General features: G+C 54.6%; 1 pseudogene; it reads right to left on the bottom strand.

Moving 5' to 3' along the window:
* Nucleotides 1-266: 266 nt before the first annotated feature.
* On the bottom strand, nt 267-8,814 carry LOC147911303 (class I histocompatibility antigen, Gogo-C*0202 alpha chain-like; annotated as a pseudogene).
* Between the last annotated feature and the right edge of the window lie 10,718 nt (nt 8,815-19,532).

Here is a 19,532-nt window from a genome sequence, read left to right as displayed (position 1 = left end):
TCATATGTCTTTGCTCCACTTCCTCTGGGAAAACCAACTGGCCTCAGCCAATGTCTCCCTTGACCACATATGCCCATCTCTCTCCACCGTGCCCCCCATCTCTCACAAAAAAGAGGTTCAACTAGCAAGTGGCCACCTATCCCAGCTCCCCGTTTCCTCTCTACCCCCTTCAAATCCCCATATTCTCTCCTTATGCCTCTCACCTTGTACTCCTGCACCCCCTCCTCCAATGGCACCACACTGTGCTGTTTGTGGCTCCTGGATTCTCAGCACAGCACACAGATGGCCTCTTCGTCCACCTCGCAGAAGAGTTTCAGGGCTTCCTGGTGTTTGGAGCAGATGCCCTGATCGTTCCCCCGGCTCCCTTGATAAGGAGTGGGGCACATCTACTTAGGAACACCTGGGGCTTCCTGTTCCCAGCCCACCCATCCCACAGCCTCACCTGAGGCTTGCTCATGAGATTCCTTATTCCTGGCTATGGGGAAAAAGAACACAAAACAAGAGAAAAGGTGGGTGGTGGGCAGAGGTGGGGCCCTGGGTGCCCACCTTCCCTCTCCTTCTCCTTTCTGGGCCCTTTCCAAGGTCAGGCCTAGTGGTGTCCCCTGACTGTGGGATCCTCAGGGTCCTCAGGGTGCAGTGTGGCTGTGGGGTGTGGGTGCTTAGGCTGTTCCACAGGTAGGGGCAAGGGGCAGGGCCTCAGCAGTAGCTGCTGCTCCCCAGGAGGGAGCAGTTCCAGCTGAAGGGATGGGAGCAGAGCATTCCTCCCTACAGGGCTGGGCCGGCCGGAGGTCTCCCACACCCTCATTTCTTCCCCACCTACCTGGAAGGTACCGCGTGGTCAAGATCACAACTCCAACCACCAGCAAGACCAGGACAGGGGAGACGACCATGGCAATGAGGCCATGAGAGAGGGTGATTCTAAGGAAGGCAAAGCAAAGGCAGCACCCCCAGACCACGGGACTGTCTCCGGGTGCCCTGGGACCCTCCTGTGCCCCTCCTCACTGCAGACCATAATGAGCATACAGTCCAGGCCGGAGTGCTGCACATGGCAGGTGTACAAGGCCTCCTTCCTGGCCAGCACCCGCACGGCTGCCCACATGTGGTAGGTGCCATCCCTGCTGAGGCGTGTCCCCATGTATGCAGTCTCCAGGGCCAGCTCTTCCTCACCCTGCCACCAGCTCAGCATGGTATCCTGTGGGTAGAAGCCCAGGGCCCAGCACCTCAGCATGGCGCCCCCATCCTGGGCCAAGTGCCCTGTCACTTGCACCATGGGCGGCTCTGCAGGAGGTGGGGGGAGGCAGGCTGGTGAGTGGCCACTCTCTGCCCATCTCCCATGCTGGATTGCGGGCTCCTCCAGCATATTCCAGGATGGAGGACAGGGAGGAGATGGAGACCAATGCAAGAGGCAGGGATGATAATTGCCAACTGTTTCAAAGGGTACTGTCCTGGGAATTGCTGTGGGAGGGATGTGACTTCCTGCCCCCAACCTCCAGGAGGGTCCTGGGTACAGCTGTTGGTACCTATACTGACACCTCCCCTTCTTCCCAGAGACCCTAGGGTCTTCTCACATTCTTACATACTTCCCCCATGACTTCCTGCACACAGTAGGTGCCTAATAAATGGTTGTTAAATGAAGGTAAGAATGATGATCCTTCCCTCACCTTGGAATGAGGTTGGATTCTGGAGCTGGACAGCCTGGTTTGGAGCCTAGCCTGACTCCTGGCTACTGCCCTCTGTCTCTCTGGGCCTAATGGGGATCCATCTTTCCTTCCTTTCAGAGTTCTAAATGACATATTCAGGCTGGTGGTTCATGTTATGTGTCAACTTCACGGGGCCACAAGGTGCCCAGGCATTTGGTCAAACATTGTTCTGCGTGTTGTGTGAGGGTGGTTCTCAGTGAGATTAATATTTGAATCAGTGGACTCAGTAAAGCAGATTGCCCTCCTCAATGTGGGTGGGCCCCATCCAATCAGCTGAAGATTTGAATAGAAGAAAAAGGCTGAGTAAGAGAGAAACTCCTCCTACCTGGCTGCCCTGAGCTGGGACATTGGTCTTTTCCTGCCTTCAGACACAAACTGCACCATCGGCTCTCCTGGGTCTCCAGCTTACTAACTGCAGATCTTAGAACTTCTCAGCCTCCATAATCACATAAGCCAATTCCTTATAATAAGTCTCTCTCTTCCTCTCACTCTATACATCCTCTGGGTTCTGTTTCTCTCAAGAACCCTAACTAATCCATTAGGTGAAGGGTGTAGAATGTCCCCTGGTGCTAGATGAGAGCTCAACACTCACTTATTTTACACATACCAACATGGTGCGTTGGGGAGGCAGGGGCTATTATTACCATCCCTGTTATACTGATGAAAAAGCAGAGGTACAGAGAGGGCAAGTAACTTTCCCAAGGTCACACAACCAGCAAGTCTTGGAGCCAGGATGCAGATCTGGAGGCCAGGCTCTAGTGCCTGAGCTCTGAACCACCACTCTCTGCTCTCATAATCACATCTCCTCCTCCTGACGTTGTCTTATCCTCCCTTCAAGGCATTTCCTATTACCTCAGCTGCTTCACATCCCACCACTCAATCACCAGACATCCAGGCTGTGCTGGGTGCTCTGACCAGCCCCACCCCCGGCAGCCCACGAGGCCTCTGCGTCGGCACCCCCAAATACCCGCCTTCCCTAGTGTCCATCCCAGTCCTTGTTACTCCAGCCCTGCTGGCCGGGGTCAGGAGTTTAGGATGCACCTGGAGTCTAGGGAGCATGTTTAGCATGAGGGGTGTGTGGGGAGAGGAGCCGCCAAAGGCTGCAGCTCCCCAGGCAGTCCCCAGTGGTAGGGGGACTGGCCTGGTGAGGGACACTATCCTCTGGGGCCTGGGGTCCATTTCTCAAGGGGCAGAACCACAGGATGTTAAACCCCAAAAAGACTATGAGCTGCTTAGTTTAACTCGCTTGCTCTACAGCTGAAGAAAATGAGGCCCCGAGTCAGGGGGTTTATTCCCCACGACCATACTGTGGGGCAGGGGAGGCCACAGAACTCCCCATTCCACCTCACCTGAAGTGAGGATCCTTTTGTCCTGCTCTGCATGAGGAAGCCGTTGGCCCGTTGGCCGTGTCTCTGGGCCCGCGGGCTCATCTGAGCCAGAGGGACACAGCCTGCCCCGCCCCCCCCCCGCTCTGTCGAATGGGAGGCTCTGGAGAGTGAGAGCAGGGGCCGCTCTCTGCGTTGCCGCAGGCTGTGCCTTACCTCTCTGGGTGAGGCTCTGCCCTCCCAGCCCCAGGTCCCTGTGCAGGGAGGTGAGGCAGAGGTCTTCCAGGCAGGCCTCGTCCACTGTGGGCAGCAGTGCTCCGTCTCTCATCAACGCTTGGTCCGCAAAGCCACAGGCTCTGCTGACACCCAGCTCAGAGTCTCCAGGTCCAGTGACAGGTGGTCCTGCCCATTGAAGCTACACTGCCAGAAGCTGCTGGAGTGACCGTCCTCCCAGATCCCACGCCCGTGCATGTGGGGAAGAGGGCCGCGGCTGGCGGAGCTGCAGGGCCATGTCCCTGAGAGTAGGGGGGAAGTAGGGCCCCACCCCACGGGGCCCGCCAAAGGGTGGGGGGCAGGGTGTGTGTATTTTAAAAAATGCTCCCCAGGTAAGTTTTATGAGCAGCCAGGGCTGAGAAACCTGCTGGGCCTCTCACGTGGGGAGAACAGTCAAGTTCATAATTAGACACATCGTTGTTTCATGTGCCACTAAGAAGGAAAAAACTCAGCGACTTATGTGGGTGAGATGTCCTCAATGGTAAGACCAAGTCATGCTCCAATTTCAGAGATGTTAAAATGTGCAATCTGGTGAGGCTGGCTGCTGCCACGACCACTGGGGCCTGGCCCAGGCACAGTCCTTCCCAGCTTTCGTCCTCTATGTCTCCTCCTCCATCTGCTCTGGGGACTTGTAGTCACTTGGCTGTGCAGCACAGAGCAGGAGGGTGCTGTGCTCCACAGGCGCTTCCCTCAGCATCAGCAGCAGCCCGCAGTGGGCGTGAGCTTGCCATTGTAAGACAAGGAGGCTGAGGCTAAGAGAAAGTCTCCCGTCCCTCGACGCTCGCTGAGGCTGGGCAGAGCAGGGGTCCTCACTCAGGTTCTCTTCCCGCCCCCCAGCCTTGGCCTAGTTCAAGGTCATCCAGCCTCCCTCTCCTGAGGGCCTGGGGTGGGCATGTTCGGGGAGGGCTGGGATGAGGCAGGGAGAGCCGCCTGCCGGTCTACCACGGCCTGGAAGCCTGGACAGCCAAGGAGAAGGCACTGTGGCCCAGCTCCTGCAAATGCTTGCTGTGCTGGCCCGATGGGGAGGCGCCTGCAGCCCCTGCTTGGCCTTTGGGGAAGGAGACGGGAAAGAGCCAGGCATCAGGAGCATGCCCCGCCCCTCTGACAGGCTCAGGGGAGTGGCTTCTGTCCCCTAGCGGACAGGCATGGCTGACCGGAGGGTCAGCGTGCAGAGAGTGAAGGAAGGAGGATGGGGGCAGCAGGAGCCCACCTGCTGCACCTCCGCCCAGGCCTTCTACTTCTGGGTCTCCATCGCCCAGTACTGGGCGTCTGCAGGCGTCCTCCACGGGGCCTGGGGCTCGGCCCTGCCCACACGACTGTCGTACTGGATGAATGCTGGTAGTCCATGTAACCCACAGCCAAACACTGGGGGAGGCCGGGCCCTGGTGCTGACAGGCCAGGCAGCGGTGGTGGAGGGAGTGCATCCCCGCGGAAACACACAACAGCCTCAGGCTCGTGCACCCTGGGATCCTCCCAGATGCTTGTGGGGGTCGGCAGTGGAAACCTGTCCAGAGTATTCTTTAGCAAGAATGGAATTTCAGTTAAAAAGATAACTGCATCCAAAGAGTTTAAAGAATCAATCAATCAAACATTGAGGTCAAAGTTCATGCACTAAGGACTCTATTCCTAGAACGTTCCTCAACTCCTCTCTCAGGGCCTACTTACTCCTACTTTACATTCATCTCTAATTAAAGTCTGATGATCCGGTTTCCCATCTCACAATTAAAGAGAGTGATTTTAAAAAGCTGGTTGTTTGGAAGCTTAATTGATGTGGAATTATTCATTCCTCAGAGATGCCAGATAAAGGTGAGCCATCATGCTTAGCTTGAATCATCACTGCCAAGCTGGTTCCCCACTCCCTCCCGCTCCCACAGCAGACACTGCTAGTCAATCTCTTCTCTAAGTCCAAGTGCTGCCTCAAGCTTCTTCTCTAGCATGTCTCCATCGACTGACCTAGCCGCCAGTCCTGACTCAAGCTGTTAAAACAAGTGCTGTATCTTTAAAAACTCAGCCTACCTTTCTCAGAGATATCCATGGCCCACTCTCTAATTTTTCAAGAAGGTTTTGCTCAAATGCCGCCTTCTCAGTGAGGCTTCCTTGCCCACCCTATCCAGTGCTTACTCAGTGCTCCCAGCTCTGCTGTTTTTTTCCAGAGCACCACCACCTCCCAGAGACTCTGCACTGCCCTTGTCTTGTGAATGGTCTGTCTCTCCCCTGCAATGTCAGCTCCCCAGGGTCAGGGACTCCAGTATGGATTGTTCTGTTTCTCCAGTGCCTAGAACAGCTCTGGCACAGAGGAGGTGCTCAATGTTTGAATATTCAAATGTGAAAGGAGGAGTCAAACACATTTCCACACCCACAGCTCTTTGTAGCCACCACACCAACTCTGCCCAGGCCCTCTGCACCTGCGGTTCCATCTGCCCCACACATTCCCCTCCCTCTCTTCTCTCTGCCAATGTCTCCTCCTCCCTCAGGTTGCAGCTCAGGTGCCCCTCCCTCCAGGAAGCCCTCCTGATTCCACCCTGACATCCCTCAGAGGGGTCCCTGTGCTCCCTGTGAAGACCATGGGCTCCATGAGGGTGAGCAAGACATCTGACTGTGTTGTGTCACTGCTGTTTCCACAGGCCTTGGGGGGAAACATCACGCTTGGCACACAGTGGGCACTTACTTCCTGCATTTGTTGAACTGGACAAGAAACAAGAGCACGAATGGCAGTGACAGTAATCACAGCCGCCATTTTTGGAGTGACTGCTGTGTGTCCTGCACTGATCTAACTGCTTTTCATTTGCCATCTCAGTTGATCCTTAGGATAAACTTAAGAAGTCAGTGAGATTGGCCCATTTTACAGATGAGGGAACCGAGGCCCAGGAGATGCCAAGTATAGCCCCAAAGACGTGTACTAGAAAGAGGGCAGCCCGGATTCCCTCCCCAGAGCCTGCATCCTTCTTCCAAGTTGAGGAAAGAGGAGCTCTCTTCTCACAGCTGGAGAAACCGCCTCACGGGAGGCGGAGGCGTCAGTGTTCTGAGTGCTGATGAAGGGTTGACATCAGGCCTGGGCTTCTGCAAGCCTCCTGGGAAAGGACTGGAATCTCTCTCAAGGTGCTGTTTCCTTGCAAACCACCAAGTTAAGAGCAGTGGGGCGCTCCTGGGCTGGGAGCTGTGAATGGGTATGCAGGACTTGTGGGGAACAGAGGCTGGGGTTTCTCTGTGTCACAGTGACCCACTCGCTCCTTGGCTCTGATCTGCAGCTGCTCTGCTTGCCCTGGGTGTGGGGGAGGGCAAAGAGCCTGTGTCCTTAGTGCAGTGGGGAAGCCATGTACACTGGGTTCCCATCTCCCACTCCACAGAAAGCACAACATGGTAGTCTGAATAAGGGCCCCTCAAGATATCCCTGGAACCTGTGAATGTTACCTTATATGGTAACAGAGATTTTGCAGATGTGATTAAATGAAGGGTCTTGAGATGGGGAGATTATCCTGGATTGTCTACGGGGGCCTAAATGTGTCTTTATAAAAGGGAGGCAGAGGGAGATTCCATGACTGTCAGAAGAGAAGGTGACATAAAGATGGAGCAGAGAAAGACGTAGGAAGGGGCCGTGAGCCAAGGAACGCAGCTCTAGAAGCTGGAAAAGGCAAAGAAAGATTCTCCCTTCGAGCCTCTGTAGGGAGCTGGCTCTGCTGACATCTTGGTTTCCGCCTGGTGCAACCCATTTTGGACTTCTGACCTCCAGAACTGTAAGAGAATAAATGTGTGCTGTCTTAAGCCACCAAGTTGTGATCATGTTATAGCAGCTAGAAGAAACTGACGCTCATAGTATTAAACTAAAGCCCATCGTGTCATGTGAGTTTTCATGGCCAGTTCAAATCCATGAGCCCTGAAGGTCACGGCTGTTGCCCTGAGACAGAGAGAGGAGGATGCACAGTCTGGGAGGAAGGATGTCCTCTAAATGCCATGTCAGGGAAAGCCTCCCCAAACAGGAAACTGAGTAAGACCTGAAGGAGCTAGCCACGTAAAGACCTGGAGAGAGCAGCCCAGGGCTGCAGAAAGGAACACCAGAGCAAAGGTTCTGTGTGCATTACAGAGGGGAAAATCAAGCACTGGTGTGACTCAGGGTAGTGGCAGTAGGAGTGAAAGGAAGGGCTGAACCCCGACTCCTTCCCAGGCTTGTCCAGATGGGTCTGGAAGAGCCGGCATACAGCCTCCGGCCTGGCCCTCCCTGCCATGGGCTCTGGTTCCTGGCCTTAGCTTCTGCTCTACTCTGGACTGCTTCCCCCACGGCTTACACCCTGGCATCTGATACCCACCCTGGGAGTCAGGGACCTGTTTTGAGGACAAGCTCACGACTGTGGCCCCCTCACTCAGCCGACTTCCAGGTACTGCCTCCCATATACACAGTGAGGGGCCTGCCATCCCTCCTTCCCTGAAAATCCCACTGCTGTCTGCTCCACGGACCAGATGATCCTAGGAGCCCAGCCTGCTCTCTGTGGCGGCTCACATGCTGCCCACACCCCTCTTTTGTCCCAGGATGGTCTAAGCTGGGACTAGACTCCCATTTGCTCACTGGACCCAGGAGGGATCATCATGCCTCAGGCTCCAGCCCAGAGCGAGGCAAAAAAGCCAAGGGAGCAAACATCAGGCCACTTCTCTGGCTTTGGAGGTGCCAGCTGCTAGGCTGGAGTCAGTGCCAGGCACTGTGGGACCATGGCAGGAGGAAGTGGGGGCCACATGGCAAGAGTCCAGAGGAGTCTGCTCCTGCCGTGACATGGCCCAAGGAAATGGCCACATGTCCATTGCTGCCTCAGGGCCTGTGTCATCAGCCCCCCACTGCCCCTTCCTGGTCACTGGTCCACATGGCCAGCCCCCTAACGGGCAGTCCTGTTCCCCTTAAGCACGGCCTCCCTCTTCCTCTGACTGGTAGGGGAGGGAAGTGCCCAGCCCCTTTCTCACCCCTGCCCCCAGAAGACTTTTGTGCATCCCCACAATCCATGTGGCACTGCCACTCTAGCTATGTGGCCTTGAGGAAGCTATTTCACAGTTCCAGGCCTTGATCTCCTCATCTGTAAGTAGGGGCAATGAACTGACTCGCTCCGCAGTGCAGGAGCCTTCAATGAGATAATGAACACAAGAACCAGTATGGCACGGAGGAGGGGCTGCGCAGACATCGTCTTCTCAGTGTCCCCCTTTCTGCTCTGAGGGGAAAGGTGGGCCTGGGAAGGAGAGAGCTGGAGTGGGGGTGCGGGGGGCGGGAGAAGATGCTTGAGAGAGGGGTCAGCTCTCTGGAGACCAGGTCTGACCCTACCCTAGCCCAGGTACCCTTCAGAAGCTCTGCCTTTGTCCCCTACTCTGTCAGAGTCCCCCAACCCTGAGACAGTCCCCCAGATTCCCAGACTGTGGACACACCCTCCAGCTGGCTAGGGACTCCTGGCCTCAGCCATCCTGTCCCTTCAGCAGGCGGACAGGGGCTTACCTCCAGGCCATGGCTTGTTTTCTAACTTCAGACTGACCAATTCTGCCATTACACCTTTGTTAAGGAGGCCGGGCCGTCGGCCATCACGGGCAGCCCCCAGGGACTCTCTGCAAGGGGGAAATGGAAAGCGTAGTATGAATCTCAAGGCATAAATATCTAGACATCCTTGTTGACCACTAGAAGAGATGGTATGGAATGATGAGAGGCATGTTGAAAGAGAAGAGGGACGCGGGGACCTTGCCTCAGGATTGACTGGAAACTTCCCCGGCATACAGGTGCAAAGCCCATAGGGTGAGTTCTGGGGCTCTGTGCCAGGCGCGGTTCCCGAGCTTTACACGGATTGATCCATGGTGTTTTCACTGCATTCCTGTGAAGCAGGCCCTGACTGTTCCCACTTAGAGAGGAGGGAAGCCAGGGCTGGGCAGCCCCTACTTTGCCACAGGTTCTCCACCAGGCTGCCCCAGCACTGCCCGCCCAGCAGCCTTGACAATCCAGGCATTTAGTTGGCCTGGGGGCAGGCGGGCACCGGACACTGGCAGGCGTTGAAAGCTTCCCAGGTGAGAGCTGCCAGGTGGAAAGCCCACACCCTGCTGGCCCTGCCCCGCTCTGCCCGCATGCTCTCTTGCTCAGCTGTGCCAGGCCTGACCTTGCCGCTTGCAATATCACTCACTTGACAACCATCTTCTGAGCACCTACTGCAAAAGCCAGGCCCTGAGCCAGGTGGGGGGTCTGTGTGGGGACAGACATGAACCACGACAGACATGGCTTCCAGGAAGGGGGGACAACTGAACAATTAAACAAGCAGGTCCAGTAAGGTGAGTGGGGCTGATGAATGTGGGGTGCAGGAGGTGCCAGGAGCTCCCAGGGGCAGGAGGATGCTAGGGGTCGGGGTCTTGTAGGCAACCTCACCACCTTTGAGTTACCAGGCAGTGGGCTGGGTGAGGGGGAAAGAATATTCTAGGCTAGTGAGTCTTTTTTTTTTTTTTAAAGATTTTATTTTATTTTTCCCCCCAAAGCCCCAGTGGATAGTTGTATGTCGTAGCTGCACATCCTTCTAGTTGCTGTATGTGGGACTCGGCCTCAGGATGAACGGAGAAGCGGTGCCTCGATGCGCACCCGGGATCCGAACTCGGGCCACCAGCATCGCAGCGCGCGCACTTAACCACCAAGCCACGGGGCCGGCCCAAGGCTAGTGAGTCTTAAAGTGTAGTTCCTGGACCAGCTGCATCAGCATCTCCTGGGAACTTGCTAGAAATGCAGATTCTTTGGCCCAGCCCTATTGAATCAGAGACTCCGGGGTGGGGCTCACCTTTCTGTAGTTCAACGAGCCCTCTGGGTGATTCTAAGGTTTGAGAACAACTGCTCTTGCAAAAGCACTAGCAAAGTGGGAACACCTGGAGTGAGAAAGAGTGTGATGTGTTCAGGAAAACCAAGGCCAAGGGCAGACTGCAAATACAAGAGGAGAGTTTGGGGAGGAAAGAAAGGGCTAGATGGTCCCCCTGTGCCTCAGTTTCTCCATCTGAAAGTAGGGGATAACAGGGCTGTTGCGAGGGTTCACTAAGTTGATACTGCACAGTGCCTAGAACAATGCCTGGTGTGAGGCGAGTGCTGTCCGAAGCACTGTCAGATTGACCCAAGGGAGAGGCCGGTTAGTGCAGGTCCTAAGGGCAAGGTCTGGGCCAGAGGAACGGCATGGCTGTGGTTAGCATGGAGGGGCCCCTGAATCCCCGGACTTAGATGAGTCTGCCATGGGGGCAGGACAGGGGTGGCAGAGTGAGAGGGCCTGCCCAGGCACCTGAGGAGGAGGGAGGAAAGGCAGATGGAGACCGAAGTCTCAGGGGGCACGGCCCTTGACTGTGCCTCAGTGACCTCACCGGGATCTGCAGTCCCCCTTCTAGCCTGCCCTTGATACTGCTTCTGTCTCAGCACAGCCAGCCAGGTGCCAGGCCAGACACTCAAGGGCACCCCAACTCTGCTGCTCACCCTCTCCAGCCCCTAATCCCAGATTTGCCGTAGTAACTAGCTTTGTAACCATCTGTCTCTAATTAGTCCGTCTCTAGTGGTCTTGGTCCCAAAGACCACTGTTTAGTTCTGCCTTCTCCCCTCTCACCTGGTCAGGACTCCGTACCTAGGCTCTTGCCCAAGGCAGCATGGGCTCCAGAGGCAGCCTGCTGAGTCTAAATCCTAATCAGCCATGGGACTTTGTGTGACCTTGGGTAGCCAGTTAACCTCTCTGAGCCTCAGTTTCCCTATCTTGCGGATAATAACAAAATCCTTGTCACAGAGTGCTCTGAGGTCAGAACTCCCTGCTGCAGCACTCATGGTATCTCGCCTGACAGCCACTGCCTCACGCCCCACCTCCTTAACGGAAAGCCTGGCATCCAGAAGCATTGTGAGGGGGCCTGCTGGGAACCCTGGCTACCACCTCTCCAAGGGCCATCTCCCTCCTACTGTTTGGCACGCACCCAGAGTTATCCCTCCACTCCTTCCCTCCTCCTTGGCTTGGGGTCCGGTCCCCTTGGGCCAGCCCTGCCCATTCCCCACACAAGGCTACAGGGCCGGTGCCCACACACCCATGACCATTGCTGCCACGCAGAACTGGAATTGCCTGTGTGCCCCCATATCACACCAGGGAGGGGCTATAACGGGAAAGAGGTTCTTACTCTGGGGTCCATGGATCCCCTGGGGCTGTGTGAACCTGAAAACCAGAGTTTAGGAGCCTCAACTTGGAGGGGAAAAATAACCTTTATTTTCATTAACCTCTAGCAGAAATTGAGCCTCTCTCACAGTGAATGGAGGAACAAAGCTAGGCAAGGTTAGCAGGACCTGTGCTTTAAGCCCCAGTAGAAGCCACAGGTGTTTTGGAATCTCATGACAGTTGTTGCAGACACCTGGAAATATGCTTCACCCTCACTACTTCCAAATTCCTGGAGCTGCGAGGCTTGTTGTCATTTAATGCATTATTGAATGTGTTAACTAGAAGCACATATACTACATCTGACAAACTTCTATTTCTAGTTTTAAAAATTTTAATAGCTTTATGGAAATGTAAGTGGGTTCTTTTGTAATCCTATGACTTTTATGTATTAACATTCTGAGACAACATCCAAGGCACAAAAAAGGTTAAGAACGCCAACTCTAGATCCTAGTGCTGCCACCTAGCATCCTTTCTGGGCCCTATTTTAAATCTGTAAATTGTAACCTGAGGATGTTCTGAAAGCCGAAACGGCTTCTTGAACGTGAAGCACTTATATAAACAGAGGCTGGCATAAAGGACACCAAGCATTATTACTGTCATGATGGTGGACACCTCCCCGCCTGAGCTAATAAACTCTCGGGCATCTGTGTGGCCGGGGTGGGTGGTGCCCTGCGGGTGCAGTGGGGAATCCAGGATGAGGTCAGGCTCCGCCGGCTCTGCGCGCAGAACTGAAACTGGGAAAGAATGGATATTCCGGGACAGGTCAGAGAAATCCTCGTTGCTCCTCATTACCCTCCATCCCCTCCAGTGGCCATCTGGGCAACCTGCGAGAGCCACGCCCAGGGGCCAGGGAGGCCAGCCGCGGCGGCAGACAGGGCCCTATCCAGTCCGGGCTCAGCGCCCCCCACAGATTCTGGGTCAGCTCTCCAACTCACCATCCCCTCATTCCGAGGTGGTTCCGCACTCTCAGCTGATCTCTCCTCACCCTCCCCCACGCCCACTGCACCCGCACTCAGGTGGGGGCGATTGGGATCCGCCCTGCGACTCTGCCCCGCCTCCCTGTCACCTGCTGCGCGCGCTCTGGCACCAGTCCCAACAGCAGCTCGAGCAGCAGCGGCGGCGCGCTCCCGGGGCTCCTAGCCCCACTCCCGGCCTCGCGCGCTGCCCCAGGGCGCTGGTCCGGCGCAGCCGGCGTTCAGCTATGGGGTCCAGGGCCCGGCACCAACGCTTTCAGCTGTCCGACTGCTGGCGCGCCCTTCGCGGGTCGCGGCAGGCGAGCGCTCAGCGTCTCCAGGGCCGTGCAGCTGCGGCCGTGCTCCGCCCCGCTCGGCTCCAACTCGGGTCCAGGCTCCGTCCCCGCTCCGCAGCGCCCCTGGGGCCCGCCGATCTTCGATGGCCCGCTCTGCCTTCCTCAGAAGGGGAAAACTAAGAAAAATATGACAGAAAACCAACCGTGATGATAATTGTGAACTTTAGCTTACATGTGTCTTCACTACCTCATGAAACGAGACCCGACGGTGGAGCTAACCTCCCTGTCACTTGGAAAGTCGGGCAGGTGTCTGCAACAACCGTCCTGTGGTTCGAAAACACCTGTGGTTTCTGTGGGGACCGAGGCGCAGGTCCTGCTAATGCTACTAGCGCTTTGCTACCTCCATTCATCATGGGAAGAATGGCTAAATTTCAGCTAGAGGTTAGTGAAAATAAAGGTTATTTTTCCCATCCAGCTTCACAGACTTGCTGAATGATGACCAGGGCCTCCCATGTTCAGGACATTAGTTTTCAGCTGGGCAGTTTCCGATATTTAAAAATTCATGGGGAGGGCTTTGGTGGTCCCGATTGGGGTGGGTCAGAGGTGGGGCCAGGAGTGCCAGAAGGGCAGCCCTGCGCTATTTTTGCCCAGCAAGTGCCTGGTGTCCTGCCAGGCCTCACGGGGAAGAAGACTGATTGTAATGATCCGAGTCTCAAATACATTTATTGAGTTTTAATATTGTCAAAGGAACACGTGGAGAAGAAAGAATAGAGTTGCAAGGAAAGTGGGCATCAGAAAGTCTGGTTAGTCAAATAAAAATAATATTTAAAAGAACTGCAAAATTAGTAAGTTTGCATTGTGATATGATTATTATATTCACATAGGTTGTGACATATTGTAGACATTAGCATTGCAAAAATCGAGGAGGAAGTTATTTTTCTAGGCAATCCAGGTTTATTTTGGGGGCTAAACCAAATAGAACAACCCAGTTAGTTTTGGTTTGTTTCAAAGTGTAAAGTAGGGTGACCAACTGGTCCTGGTTTTAGCACTGAAAGTTCTGCATCCCTGGAGCCCCCGGCGCTGGGCAAACCAAGACACTCAGCTATGGGACGCAATGTGCCTAGTCACTGCGAAGCAGGCAAATGTCGTTTTTGCTTCCACCGTATACACTGAATCTTCCGGGAAGACAGCTGCACTGCAGATGGAGGGACGTGGTGCTTTGTGTGGTGGGTACTTTACCGGATGTGGCTTGCCTTCTGCAGCACCACGCCACTGCGACAGCACCACGCCACCGCGACAGCTGAGCTCCGTGTTGCCCACGCCGCACATTCCGTCAGCCTGCGTTTGTGGCTGTTGTATTTAGAGGCATTTTGCATATATGTGCAAGTGCCTGACTATTTAATCATTATGTTTTCTTTATAGTGAAGGTAAACATTTACATATTGGAACACATATTATTTTATTATAATTTAATTTTTAATACTTTTTTTTACAATTAAGGCATTATATTGATCTTAATTTTTAATTTTCTGGGTATGTAGATTAAATTATCTTTGGATTTTTTTTTCCTTCAGGACAGGAAAGGATGTTACAAAACGTTTGTAATAAGGAGAGCTTTTGTGATGGGGCTCTGACACATACCCACACCCACCACAGGTGACACTCGGACCCTGAGCAAGAAGAGGGGCCAGGCAGGGGAGAGCCTCCTAAGGTGGTGACAGAGAGTAAGGCAGATGAAGCGTAGGAGGAAAAGCAGTTCTGGGCAGGTAAATGCAGGTATACCTCACAGCAGGCAGAGAGGTGTGTGGGGAGTAGAAGGAGCTGCTGGGGGAAGGGAAGGCCGCACAGCTAGGCAGGTTGTCGGCGTCTAACCACAGAGGGCCTGGAGTGCTGAGCTGAGCAATCTAGATGCCAGCCTCAAGACTCCGTAGGTCACTGAAAGGTGTAAGCAGTCAGATCCACCCATCCACTCATTCAGCCGGCGGGGGTTTTCTGCTCTGCACTAGGCAACCCATCAGGCCCTTGGGACAGGCAGAGACCAGGTGAGGTCCTTGCCAGTAGAAAGTCCACAGTCTGGAAGGAGGTGGATTTACATTAATTACCCTAACACCAACAACCAACACCAACACTTAGATAACTGAGGATGGGTCAGAGAGGCTCTTGTCTAAAAAGCTTACTTACAGCTGTCATCCAGTCCGCTCAATAACCCCCTGAGACAGGACCTCATTACTCCCATTTTACAGATGAGGAAAGTGAGGCAGATTGAGATTAAGTAATCTGCCCAAAGTCAGGCAGCTGGTAAGAGGCTGGGCTGGGATTTGAACCCAGGCAGTCTGGCTCCAGACACCATGCTCTTCGCCATTCCAGTTGTGAACTGGTAAGGGATACACAGCACATGGAGTGCTATGACAGAGGTTCAGAGGGGCCACTGGGAGGGAGTGGCCAGTGTCTAATGGGGGTTTACAAAGGGCATACTGGCTGCTGCCTTCAGGTCAGAGTGGAGGACGTGAGACCGGCTTTGTGAGAGAGGAAGAGAAAGACCCCATGAGGCCAGCCTCATCCAGCACCTCCATGGGAAGGGCTTTTTGAGAGGTCTGGGGACCCACCCAAGCATCCTGCTGTGCATTCGCTGCTTCCTCTGGGATAAGCAGTGTCTCTGGAGCTGGCCCTGGGCCCCTCCTGCTTGCCTGGTTACACAGTCTTGGCCCAGAGACACAGTGGCCCACTCCCCTGGGGTCCCTGTTCTAGGGACATTGGCCAAACTCTCTCCCATTCCTGGCTGCACTCTCTCCACTGATTTCCTGCCCAGACGTCCAGAGCAATTCTCCTAAAGTGTTTCCCATGGGGAGCTGAAGGCTGAATCCTCCTGTAGGTGCATGAGGCACTCAGATCCCCAGATCCCACCTAGTGGAACAGCTTACCTTTCAGGGTTGAGGACCCAGGCCTTGGAGCAGAATTCTAGGCCTGCTCCTAGCAGGGTGGGGGGCTCACCATCAAAGTCAAGTCATTAAAATGAATTACCTGATAGCTAAAGCAGTAAGCTAAAGATAAGTCAGTTAGCAAGATAATCAACAATTCTGAAATTAGCTATATTAGCATGGACAACGTTAATTCCTTCCACAGAGAGCAGTGGGCCAGGATTTCTGCTGGCTGGGACTTCCACAGGCTTCTGCAGCGTAGGCTGGCCTCTGCAGAGAGAACTCAGGAAACCCAGACTCGCAGGGACCACATTTGATTTTCAAAACCCCTTGTTGAAGGAAGAAAGGACCACTCAAAAGCTGAGATGGAAAGCTGTATTATCATGTGCTTATGCACCGGAGAGCTTGTCAGAGCCAGTCTCTTTGGGCAAAGCTGCAGTGAGCTGATGTGGGACTGGGCGGCACAGTGCTCAGGGACTGGGCATCTTCAGGGCTGAGTGTTGGGTTCAGCGTGGGCGTGGTGCTGATGCCCCGACTCTCAGAGATGTGATCACTGCAGTAAATGGTCACTGGCTGATGAGCACGCAGGTTTGAAAACATGTTCTGGTGGTTCCTTGTTCCCGTGCCTACATGGTAACAGGCTGTGCATGAGCTTCTAGATTCTCACCCTTCACAACCTTTGGTTAAGGTGTCGTCTAACCAATAATAGGCTCCCTGGCCAAAGTCTTCACTGCTCTGGCCTGAGATCTTCGAGAGGAGGAGGAAGGAAGGAAGATGGCAAACAGGACGTGTTTCTCCTAAGTTGTGTCAGCTGGCTGCAGGGTGTGTAGTGTCCTCCTGTCGGGGAGTTCTGGCTGTCATCGCCTAAGAGCGGGGAGGAACCAGAAAGTGCTCTGGGCTGGAGCACTTAACTTCTCTCATGCCTACCTTGCCTCCCAGGGTCTGCTTAGCTCACCTTTAGAGAAGGATGAGATGAGAGAAGAAATACTAATGGTTGTCCAGGTCCACAGACAGGAGGGATGCTGGGGGATGGGTGGGGTGGAAGGAGAGAGAAGAGTGGAAGTGGACGAGGGCTCCTGGCTGATGAGGATGTGAAGCTCAAGTGACCATTTTCTTGGCAACCTCACGCTGAGAAACCTTCTTTATGGCAGCAAACCATCCCGGATAGCAAGGGGCATGGCTGAGACCCGGCACTCTGGTGGGACACACAGCCTTCAAGGAGGACGGACGAGGAGGACAGGAGGAAGACAGGAGGATGAGGAGGACGAGTAGGACAGGTGGACGAGGAGGATGAGGAGGACAGGACGACGAGGACAGGTGGATGAGGAGGACAGGACGACGAGGACAGGTGGATGAGGAGGACGACGAGGACAGGTCAACGAGGAGGATGAGGAAGACAAGGAGTACAGGTGGACAAGGAGGACAGGAGGACAGGAGGATGAGTGCCCCTACGCTGACCAGCGGCTGAACAAGGAATTTGTCCCATGGAGACTCCTCCAAGGGCAGGAGTAAGAGGCCAGCGATCCCACCCCAGAACCAAGTCCTGACCAGAGAGGGTAGAATTAGGCAGACTGCTGGGGACTGTGGCCAGGCACTGGCACAATCCAGAGTCCTTCTGGTGGGAGGGAGACCCAGCCTCATGGAGACTCGTCCAACCAGTCCAGGAAGAGATTCCCTCTGACCACACCTGGGCCCCCCAAAGGAGCCCCTGAATGTGACAAAGCTGAGAGTCCTCCCCTATTGGCTTCTCACCCCAAGCCCAAGAGAGAGTCCGGTTCAGCCCCTGGTGTTCCACCCGGCAGGTGTATCTTGGCTCCTCTCTAGGGGCACATTCCCAGCCACCCCCTGCTGGAATGTGCTGGTTCCCATAGGAGATGCCCACCCATGTGGAGCTTCCATACACTCCACGTTGTAGAGCCAGGTCATTGAGATGTCCTGGGGTGGAAGGGTGGTTTCTCTGTGGGATGCTCATGGCAGCAGGTCACCCACATGGAGGGAGGGCTGGGGGAGACGAAAAGGAGCTTACAGGTGGGATGAGGGCTGCTGGAGCTTTCCACCAGAGGGTCTTTCCACCCACACCCTGGACCAGGGGAGCAGCACAGGGTACCCAGCTTGGACCAGGCCTCTAACTGCTTCCAGGATGAGAGAGTGCCTTCTCTGCCCCTGTCCTCCCCTTGGGTTCTGGGTGCAAACCCCGAGCAGGGATTACTTACAGCCCAGGGGTTCTGCTGTGAGAACCCTGGGTTCTCGCCTGCACCAGCACCCCCCGCTTGGAGCCCCAGTCTTCTCTCTGCGAGGTGGGGACTCCTTTCCAACTGCTTGGGCCTCCTCGCCTGGGCGGCTTCTACTGCTGACAAAGCAGCTCTTCTATACATCTGACCCTTGGATTTGTGGAAACTCACTAACCACAGTGGTAAACTGTCATGTACTGAGTTTAGCAAAGAATTTTGCTTAGAAAATGTTTGAAAAGGACAGGAAAGGAAGGAGTGCTGATTAGCTGAGATGACACCCTTGTAAGAGTCTAGCACAGTGCACAGCAGGTGCTTCATAAATGATTGGGGCTTTTATTCCCGTGTCCCAGGACAAGACCCGTGTTAAGACTGCTCTCTGCCACCTGCCTCCAACAACAGGATGGAAATGGAGAGACCCGGGACTCATGCCAAGGAGGCAGCTTGAGAGAGGCAGCACGGAGCCCGGCAGGGTTGGCAAAACGCCCCATGTTTCTGTCTGTCTAGTCAAGGAGGCCTTTTGCAAACAGAAATATCTAGTCTACAAGTGAGGAGAAGGGGGTGCATTGGCACCTCCAGGGCAGGTCCTGACAGCACCTGGCAGCTTGCTCTCCAACCCACCACATTATGGCCACCCAGAGCCACAGCCTCAATCTGAAAGGAGACACAAGACAGTTCGTCTCAGCTGCCCTGCACGCTGACACTGGCACACATGTACACTCACATGCATGCACGCACACGCAGGAGGAAGGGAGATGCCGGAGAGAGCGCCTGTGTCCCACTACATCCATTGACAATAACGACGTCCCTTTACCTGTGAGCAGTGTTTCACACCTTATTGAACAATTTCAAAATTTTATGTAGTCCTTGTAACAGCATGGAGGTGAATGCAGTTTGTCCCTGTTTTCCAGATGAACAGATAGAGGCACAGACAGGTGTTGCTAGACGTGGAATCAAGGCTCAAGTGCCACGTGCTCTTGCTCAAAGTCCACTTTCCTCCTTTGCACAGCCGTCTCTTCACACACCCTTGCATTTCCTGCCTAATTAGTGCAGTTCTCTTGCATACCAACAAGCACCACAAATTAATTTTCAGCCTTTCCTGTAGGAGGACAGCATCTTCCCAGGAGATGGTAAGGCCCCTGGGTGGGCACTGGGACGTCCTCAGCCTTGTGTCCCCAGAAGCCAGGCGCAGGGAGGTGCTCCCATGTTTGCTGAATGACGTGTTGATATCATGGGCGCACGGTCTCTAATCATTGGAGAGGTGGTGAGGCAGCACAGCTTAGCCATCAGCTCTACAGGGCACTGCTTAACCAGTGACAGCCCCAAACCCCACTGTGCTGCCTGGTGGGACTGTGGGCACGGTGAGCTGCTGGGACGAGGAGTGGAGGGCTGGGTACCTGCCTGACTCACGGGCTTGCTCCAGGACTCTGGGAACATCTTCAGGAGGTAGACACACTCATGCTCCAGCCCAAACTTCCTTCGCTTGTCAGTGGCCACGTCCCTCCCATTTGCACTTGGTGATGAAGGCGACATGATGGGCAGCCGTCCAGTTTTCAGTCTTTAAGTGGTATAGCAAACTGGGGAAACCCTCAGGCATTGCTATCAGCTGTAGCTATTCGCTACAGCGAATCTGGCTGTAAACTGGAGAACGGGGACCCCTGCAAGACCCCAGCC

The sequence above is a fragment of the Ceratotherium simum genome, unplaced genomic scaffold (genome assembly GCF_057802395.1).
Source record: "Ceratotherium simum simum isolate JZ-2026a unplaced genomic scaffold, ASM5780239v1 HiC_scaffold_43, whole genome shotgun sequence".
Lineage (NCBI taxonomy): Eukaryota > Metazoa > Chordata > Mammalia > Perissodactyla > Rhinocerotidae > Ceratotherium > Ceratotherium simum.
Note: the sequence above shows the minus strand (reverse complement) of the source record. Positions and strands in the feature narration are given on the sequence as shown.